Genomic DNA, 8,663 nt, shown 5'->3' on the forward strand with positions numbered 1-8,663 from the left:
CCCAAGAATTGGCGAACTTCAGTGGGAGTCTTAGGCGTAGGCCAGTTCTTTATTGATTCGATTTTGGCTGGGTCGACGTGAATTCCGTTCTTATTAACTACATGGCCGAGGAAATGGACTTCTCGAAGCCAGAAGTCACATTTCGAGAATTTGGCGTACAGCTGCTCGTTGCGAAGGAGTTCCAGAATAAGGCGTAGGTGTTGTTCATGCTCCTCTTGACTCTTCGAATAAATCAGGATGTCATCGATAAACACGATCACGAATTTGTCGAGGTAAGGCTTGCACACTCGGTTCATGAGATCCATGAAAACCGCAGGTGCGTTAGTCATTCCAAAAGGCATAACGAGGAACTCGTAATGACCATAACGAGTCCTGAATGCAGTCTTAGAGATGTCTTCATTACGAACTCTTAGCTGATGATAGCCTGATCGCAGGTCAATCTTGGAATAGTAGCTCGATCCTTGCAGCTGATCGAATAGGTCGTCGATGCGTGGGAGAGGGTAACGATTCTTGATGGTAACCTTGTTCAGCTCACGATAGTCGATGCACATTCGGAATGTGCCATCCTTCTTCTTGACAAAGAGTACTGGTGCTCCCCAGGGTGATGAACTGGGACGGATAAATCCTTTATCCAATAGTTCCTGTAGTTGCGTAGAGAGTTCCTTCAGTTCTGCAGGGGCTAGACGGTACGGTGCACGAGCTATGGGTGCTGCTCCGGGAGCTAGCTCGATTTGAAATTCGACCTGACGGTGGGGAGGGAGTCCAGGTAGTTCCTCAGGAAATACCTCGGGATAATCGCGTACTACAGGAAAATCTTCAATCCTCTTTTCCTTTTCGTGGGTGTTGGTGACGAGTGCTAGGATAGCGGTGTGCCCTTTTTGTAAACACTTCTGGGCTTTCAGGAGCGAGATAATGCCTGTGACTTCTCCACCTTTGTTGCCTTGAACGATGAGGGGTTGACCAGAACGACGAGGTATACGAACTGCTTTCTCTTGACAGAGGATCTCAGCGCGATGTTTGGATAACCAATCCATACCAATGACGACATCGAAGCTTCCAAGTTTGACGGGGAAAAGATCGATACTAAACGTGTGGCCAGATAATTCTAGTGTGCAGTCGTGGATCATGTGCGTGGCCTCGATGTTCTTACCATTAGCTATCTCGACGATGTGCTTAGAACTTAATAATGCGGGCGGGTGCTTAAGTTTCTTACTAATGCGAAGGGATACATAACTGGCATCGGCACCGGAATCAAATAACACAGAAACATAACGATCATCAAGTAGGAACTTACCCGCCACGACGTTGGGATCGTTCCTTGCTTCACCAGCTCCAATCACGAAAGCTCTTCCCCTTGCACCATTCCCAGCATTGTTGTTTTGCTCATTGTTCCCAGCTCCCTGATTGTTGTTGCGATTCTGATTCAGTTCAGGGCAATCCTTTCGCATGTGCCCTGTTGCCCCACATTTAAAACATGCTCGATTGTTTCCCTGCTGCTGTTGCTGTTGGGGTTGTTGCTGATTCTGCCTTGCTGGGAACTGACTTCTACAATCCTTGGCTTCGTGCCCCATCTTGTGGCATCGCTGACACTGACCCTTGTTACATGCCCCATTGTGGTGCCTGTTACACTTGTTGCACTTAGGGTAGCTTCCCCGGTAGCCACCCTGTTGCTGAGTGCCTTTGTTGTTGTCTGTTTTCCTTTGCTGAGCTGGGGCCTGAGTAGAGTTAGCATCTTTGCCCTGATTTCCATCCCACTTTCGTTTACCATCACTGGAAGTTCCTTCCGCCGCACTGATCCTTTTGGGCAACCTACCCTCCTCCACAGCCTGGTTGGTGAGTTTGTGGGCAAGACGAACCACGGGCTGTATGGCAGTGAGGTTGGCCGAGGTTACGTGGCTCCTGATTTCCGGGACTAAACCCTTGATGTACAATTCGATCCTTCGGTACATAGGTCGGGACATGTTTGGACAAAGAGCAGCATAGTCGTTGGACAGCTTGGTGTAGGTCTCAATCTCTAACCCAACCATCTTGAGTTCATAGTACTCGTCCTCGAGTTTGTGGATGTCATCCCTGTGACAGTACTCTTCCTTGATCATATCCTTAAAATCTTCCCATGCAGTAGCGTTTGCAGTCTCCAAACCAAGCATTTGAATTTGCGCCTTCCACCATGAAAGTGCGCTTCCCTCAAGAGTACCAGTAGCAAACTTCACCCAATTAGCAGGGGGACACTCGGAGACAGCAAAAACAGCTTCGACCTTCTCGATCCAGTGCAGGAGACCTATGGCACCCTCAGTGCCACTGAATGGAAGAGGCTTGCAATCCATGAAGGTCTTGAAGGTACAAACACGTGGTTGCACAGGCGCAGGCTGACCTGTTGTGAGGAGTGAAGCGAAATAGGTTTAGAGGCGAAAAGACGATGTGGCGGTAGGATCTAAACATCCTAAAACAACGAGCTTACCTATAGGGTGAGCTGCGAAAGCTGCAGCCACTGTGTTGAGCAGGTTAGTGAACTGAGCCTGAGTCATGTTGACGTTTCCTCGTCCGCGTCCACTCATTGTCTTCATAACCAGAAAACATAGTATGAGTGTGGTGTCGTAACATAGCGAGAATGAGATAGAAGAGGGGAGGCGTATCTATCTAATCAGGCAGACTAGTACGTATAGTAAAGCAGAAAGCATAAGACAATTAAGCAAGTAAATATGGGTCCGAGCTATGAGGTCAGATAAGTCGAGCCTTGCACTTGGAGTGTAGTGTCGTCACGAGTCACGGGTTATAGTCTGGTTTTTCTCAAAAAGATTTTCCCCTTTTTAAAACCAAGTTCACTATAACCAATGGCTCTGATACCAATCTGTCACACCCCCAAATTCCACCTGCGGATGACACCCGCTTCGAGGGCGTGACCGACCAGGATCCAGCCACCAATCATACTGAATGATAAAATTTGATATTCAAATAGTACTTACTAACCATACGATTAGCAAGTGTTAAGTTTAGAGTTCAATGTTTCAAGTTCAGAGTAAAAAGTAGCGGAAGCATAAATAAACAGTTTTAAATAATGTTCATAAGGTAAGCATGATAAATGCCCAACACACGGGCAGACGACCACTACACATCCCAAGCAGCTGCTCCAGTCACTGGCCACCTGCAAAGCATGCAGTAAGGGGTCAACAATAATGCTGAGTGAGTTCACTAGTTGTCCAGTTTTTTTTATTACCAAAAACTTGTTTCACCAGTTAATTTATCCGTTTATACATGCCATGGGGAGCTACCCCAAAAGTTAGCGACTAAACTGTTTTTCCAATACCGAACACTAGGTAACCGTTTGCGTTTCCGCAGGATGCCCCGATGTCAATGTTCTATCATCATTGACGGATGCCTGAGTACATTAGTTCACGACCGATCCCATACCATGGCACGGTGTGAGGTTGGTAAAACCTAAATAGCGCTATCAACTAATAACCCGTTCGCCTGGCCCCGGCGACTAATCGGTATTATGTAGTAGGGACTTGAGTGATAGAGTTGCGTTTAGTGCCGTTTGGTTGCATTCCGTATAAACAGTAATTAACTAAAAGGTTTCCCAATGACAAGGGAGGGAAAAGTAAGTTTGTTCCCAATAACTAGGGAAGGAATGTAAATGGTATCCCCTTTACAAGGGGATAAGGTTGTTTTAGTCTCGTGTCCCAAACCACCGGGACGCATGCTTTTAAGTTGTGAACTCACCTTGGGTTGCTCGGTAGATATAAATACCCGGTCAAGTATGTTGGTCACCACGTCCTAGCATGGTTACCGAGTATGGGTCAAGTTGGGTACGAATAAACACACAGCGAACACGTATGGCAAACATATATAAACACTTAGCATGCATACAAACAACGAACAGTTGGGTTATTGGGTCAGCCCTAAACACACAATCAGCAGTTAACAACATGCAGTCCAGTCAACAGAAAGCCCAACAGTCAAAGCCCAATAACACCAAAGTAGTCCAGTCGAGACAAGGGTGGTTGCGACTCGCAACCGAGGTTACGACTCGCAACCGAGGTCTCGGTTCATCACGTTTTGGTTACGAGTCACAGCCAGAGGTTACGACTCGCAACTAGCGGTTCCGACTTAGCAGCAGTGGTTACGACTCGCAACCGGATTCGATACGCGTTGATTGCGACTCGCAACCGGGAGATCTCGACAAGACTTGATGTGGTCTCGAGTCGCAACCAAAGGTTACGACTCGCAACCGTGATTTCGTGCACAACAAACTCTTCTAGAACCTGCAATGTACTGACCAATAGGATTGCATTTTCATGTAAATTGTGTACTATATCCACTAACATGTCTGTTTGTCTATAATGTGTCTAATTTGGATCAAACAAAGCATATTCAAAATATTTGAGTGACATTCATGCTGTTCATAACATTCAAATAACATTCAAACATCATTCATGAATATACAATCCCTAACATCACTTTAATATCATTCGGATAGCAAAATCATCAAATCCCTTATAAAATATTAGAACACATTTCATCACTAAACATCATAACATGAACGGACATAATAGATATTATCATTCTCGGTTCCTAAGCATAATCGGATACTAACCATTCAACCAAAGTCATGAATATTCATTCTATCTAAACATTCCGAAACAAACATGTTAATCGGTTATGCATTTCACACACATATTATTCACACAAAACATGGCAACAATCATCATCCATACACAAGAATCATAGTAACACATTTTTGTACTAACCGGTTGAAGTTGTGGCTTTGAAGAAGCAAAGATTCTTTCCGGTTGGTGATTCCGAGCTAGAGCCGAGGTGTTCTTGTTGTTGGTTGATCCGAGAGGGAAAAGGAGAGGGGAGGGAGGTGATTCTTTGTGAGGGTTTTAGGGTTTTAGTGAGAGATGAGAGGAGAGTATGAGAGAAAATGTTGCAAAAATGGTAGAATGGTGAGGGTTGGCCGGTATATATATCGAGTGGGTTGAGGATGGGCTTTGGCCCTAACTGGCCCAATTTACTGTTCACTCGAGACCATCCCGGGTCTCGAGTCGGGTTTCGGCTCCTATATATATAACACACACATATATATATATATATATATATATATATATATCTATACGTACATATATGCACACAACACGTAATAACAAGCAATTCATAATTTTTCACTTAATAGTTTACGTACACACATGTTACATCGAAAGGTTATCCGGGAAAATCCGAAGTGTCACATTATCCCCAAGTTTTAGGAACTTTCGTCCCGAAAGTTAAGGCAGCCACTGTCAAGCTAGCGTAAGTGAAAGCGTTTCAACGGGGTGTCACATCATCCCCCCGTTAGTTTGGAATTTCGTCCCGAAATTCGGTTGTAGCTTCAGTGCTGGGGTTTTCGTTTGGGAACAACTGGGGATACTTGTGCTTCATCTGGTCTTCCCGCTCCCAGGTATACTCTGGGCCGCGTCGCGAGTTCCAACGGACTCGTACAAGAGGTATCTGGCTACGTTTGAGGGTTTTGATCTCTCGATCAGTGATTTCAATCGGTTCCTCAGTAAAGTGTAGCTGTTCATCAATGGTTAGTTCCTTGAAAGGAATCACAAGTGTTTCATCCGACAAACACTTCTTCAGGTTAGATACGTGAAATACGTTGTGTACCGCACTCAGTTCTTCAGGCAGGTTCAATCTATAAGCAACCTTACCGATCTTCTCGGTAATTTCGAATGGTCCAATGTATCGCGGATTAAGCTTGCCCCGTTTACCAAAGCGAACCACACCTTTCCAGGGTGAGACTTTAAGTAGAACCCGGTCACCGACCTGGAATTCCAATGGTTTCCTACGCTTATCAGCGTAGCTCTTTTGACGGTCACGAGCTGTCGCCATGCGTTGTCTGATCTGGGCAATCTTTTCCGTTGTATCTACCACCATCTCTGGGCCCGTGATTTGACTATCACCGATTTCCGCCCAGCAGAGAGGTGACCGGCATTTACGACCGTACAATGCCTCAAAAGGTGCTGCCTGAATACTAGTGTGGTAGCTGTTGTTGTAGGAGAACTCTACTAGTGGTAGATGCTTCTCCCAGTTCTTGCCAAAATCGATCACACACGCTCTAAGCATGTCTTCTAGAGTCTGGATGGTGCGTTCGGACTGTCCATCCGTTTGCGGGTGATAAGCGGTGCTCATGTCCAAACGTGAGCCAAAGGATTTGTGCATAGCTTGCCACAATTCCGAAGTAAAACGAGCGTCTCGGTCGGAAATAATTGAGGTTGGCACCCCGTGCCTCGAAACTACTTCCTTTAAGTAAATCTCCGCCAAAGTAGAAAACTTGTCTGTTTCTTTGATAGCCAGAAAGTGCGCAGACTTGGTCAATCGATCTACTATTACCCAAATAGTATCATTTCCGCGTTGAGACCTAGGTAGTCCTGTAACAAAATCCATGGAAATTTGCTCCCATTTCCATTTCGGGATTTCTGGTTGTTGGAGTAGGCCTGCCGGCTTCTGGTATTCTGTCTTGACTCTTGCGCAAGTCAAACATTTGCTGACGTATGTTGCTATGTGGGCCTTCATGCCAGGCCACCAATATGTAGTCTTCAAGTCGTGGTACATCTTGTCCGAACCAGGATGTACGGAGTAGCGGGATTTGTGGGCTTCATCCATCACGAGTTCACGTAAACCTCCATAGAGAGGGACCCAAATGCGCCCTGCTACATAGTAAGCACCATCTTCTTTCCGTTCTAGTCGCTGCCTCGACCCTCGCAGAGACTCAGCCCTGATGTTTTCCGGTTTCAATGCTTCAACTTGAGCATTTCGGATCTGGGAAGGGAGGTTGGACTGGATGGTAAGTTGCAATGCTCGCACGCGCTTCGGTACAGTGTCCTTTCGACTGAGGGCGTCTGCCACGACATTGGCCTTGCCCGGATGGTATTTGATGGCGCATTCGTAGTCATTCAAGAGTTCGACCCATCGACGTTGTCGCATGTTTAATTCCTTTTGCCTAAAGATATGCTCGAGACTCCTGTGATCGGTGTAAATAGTGCACTTGGTACCGTACAGGTAATGTCTCCATATCTTAAGAGCAAAAACCACTGCTCCCAGTTCCAAGTCATGCGTAGTGTAGTTCCTTTCGTGTGTCTTGAGTTGTCGTGAGGCGTAGGCAATAACTTTCTCGCGTTGCATTAACACGCAACCGAGTCCATGAATAGACGCATCGCAGTAAACCACAAAGTCGTCAGTGCCTTCAGGCAACGAGAGAATAGGAGCACTACAGAGGTTATCCTTAAGCCTCTGAAAAGCAGATTCCTGTGCTTCATTCCACTTGTAGACGATGCCTTTCTGAGTGAGTATAGTGAGGGGCTGTGCAATCTTTGAGAATCCCTGAATGAATCTGCGGTAGTAACCTGCCAATCCCAAGAATTGGCGAACTTCAGTGGGAGTCTTAGGCGTAGGCCAGTTCTTTATTGATTCGATTTTGGCTGGGTCGACGTGAATTCCGTTCTTATTAACTACATGGCCGAGGAAATGGACTTCTCGAAGCCAGAAGTCACATTTCGAGAATTTGGCGTACAGCTGCTCGTTGCGAAGGAGTTCCAGAATAAGGCGTAGGTGTTGTTCATGCTCCTCCTGACTCTTCGAATAAATCAGGATGTCATCGATAAACACGATCACGAATTTGTCGAGGTAAGGCTTGCACACTCGGTTCATGAGATCCATGAAAACCGCAGGTGCGTTAGTCATTCCAAAAGGCATAACGAGGAACTCGTAATGACCATAACGAGTCCTGAATGCAGTCTTAGAGATGTCTTCATTACGAACTCTTAGCTGATGATAGCCTGATCGCAGGTCAATCTTGGAATAGTAGCTCGATCCTTGCAGCTGATCGAATAGGTCGTCGATGCGTGGGAGAGGGTAACGATTCTTGATGGTAACCTTGTTCAGCTCACGATAGTCGATGCACATTCGGAATGTGCCATCCTTCTTCTTGACAAAGAGTACTGGTGCTCCCCAGGGTGATGAACTGGGACGGATAAATCCTTTATCCAATAGTTCCTGTAGTTGCGTAGAGAGTTCCTTCAGTTCTGCAGGGGCTAGACGGTACGGTGCACGAGCTATGGGTGCTGCTCCGGGAGCTAGCTCGATTTGAAATTCGACCTGACGGTGGGGAGGGAGTCCAGGTAGTTCCTCAGGAAATACCTCGGGATAATCGCGTACTACAGGAAAATCTTCAATCCTCTTTTCCTTTTCGTGGGTGTTGGTGACGAGTGCTAGGATAGCGGTGTGCCCTTTTTGTAAACACTTCTGGGCTTTCAGGAGCGAGATAATGCCTGTGACTTCTCCACCTTTGTTGCCTTGAACGATGAGGGGTTGACCAGAACGACGAGGTATACGAACTGCTTTCTCTTGACAGAGGATCTCAGCGCGATGTTTGGATAACCAATCCATACCAATGACGACATCGAAGCTTCCAAGTTTGACGGGGAAAAGATCGATACTAAACGTGTGGCCAGATAATTCTAGTGTGCAGTCGTGGATCATGTGCGTGGCCTCGATGTTCTTACCATTAGCTATCTCGACGATGTGCTTAGAACTTAATAATGCGGGCGGGTGCTTAAGTTTCTTACTAATGCGAAGGGATACATAACTGGCATCGGCACCGGAATCAAATAACACAGAAACAT

The sequence above is a fragment of the Helianthus annuus genome, chromosome 5 (assembly GCF_002127325.2).
Source record: "Helianthus annuus cultivar XRQ/B chromosome 5, HanXRQr2.0-SUNRISE, whole genome shotgun sequence".
NCBI classification, from domain to species: Eukaryota; Viridiplantae; Streptophyta; class Magnoliopsida; order Asterales; family Asteraceae; genus Helianthus; species Helianthus annuus.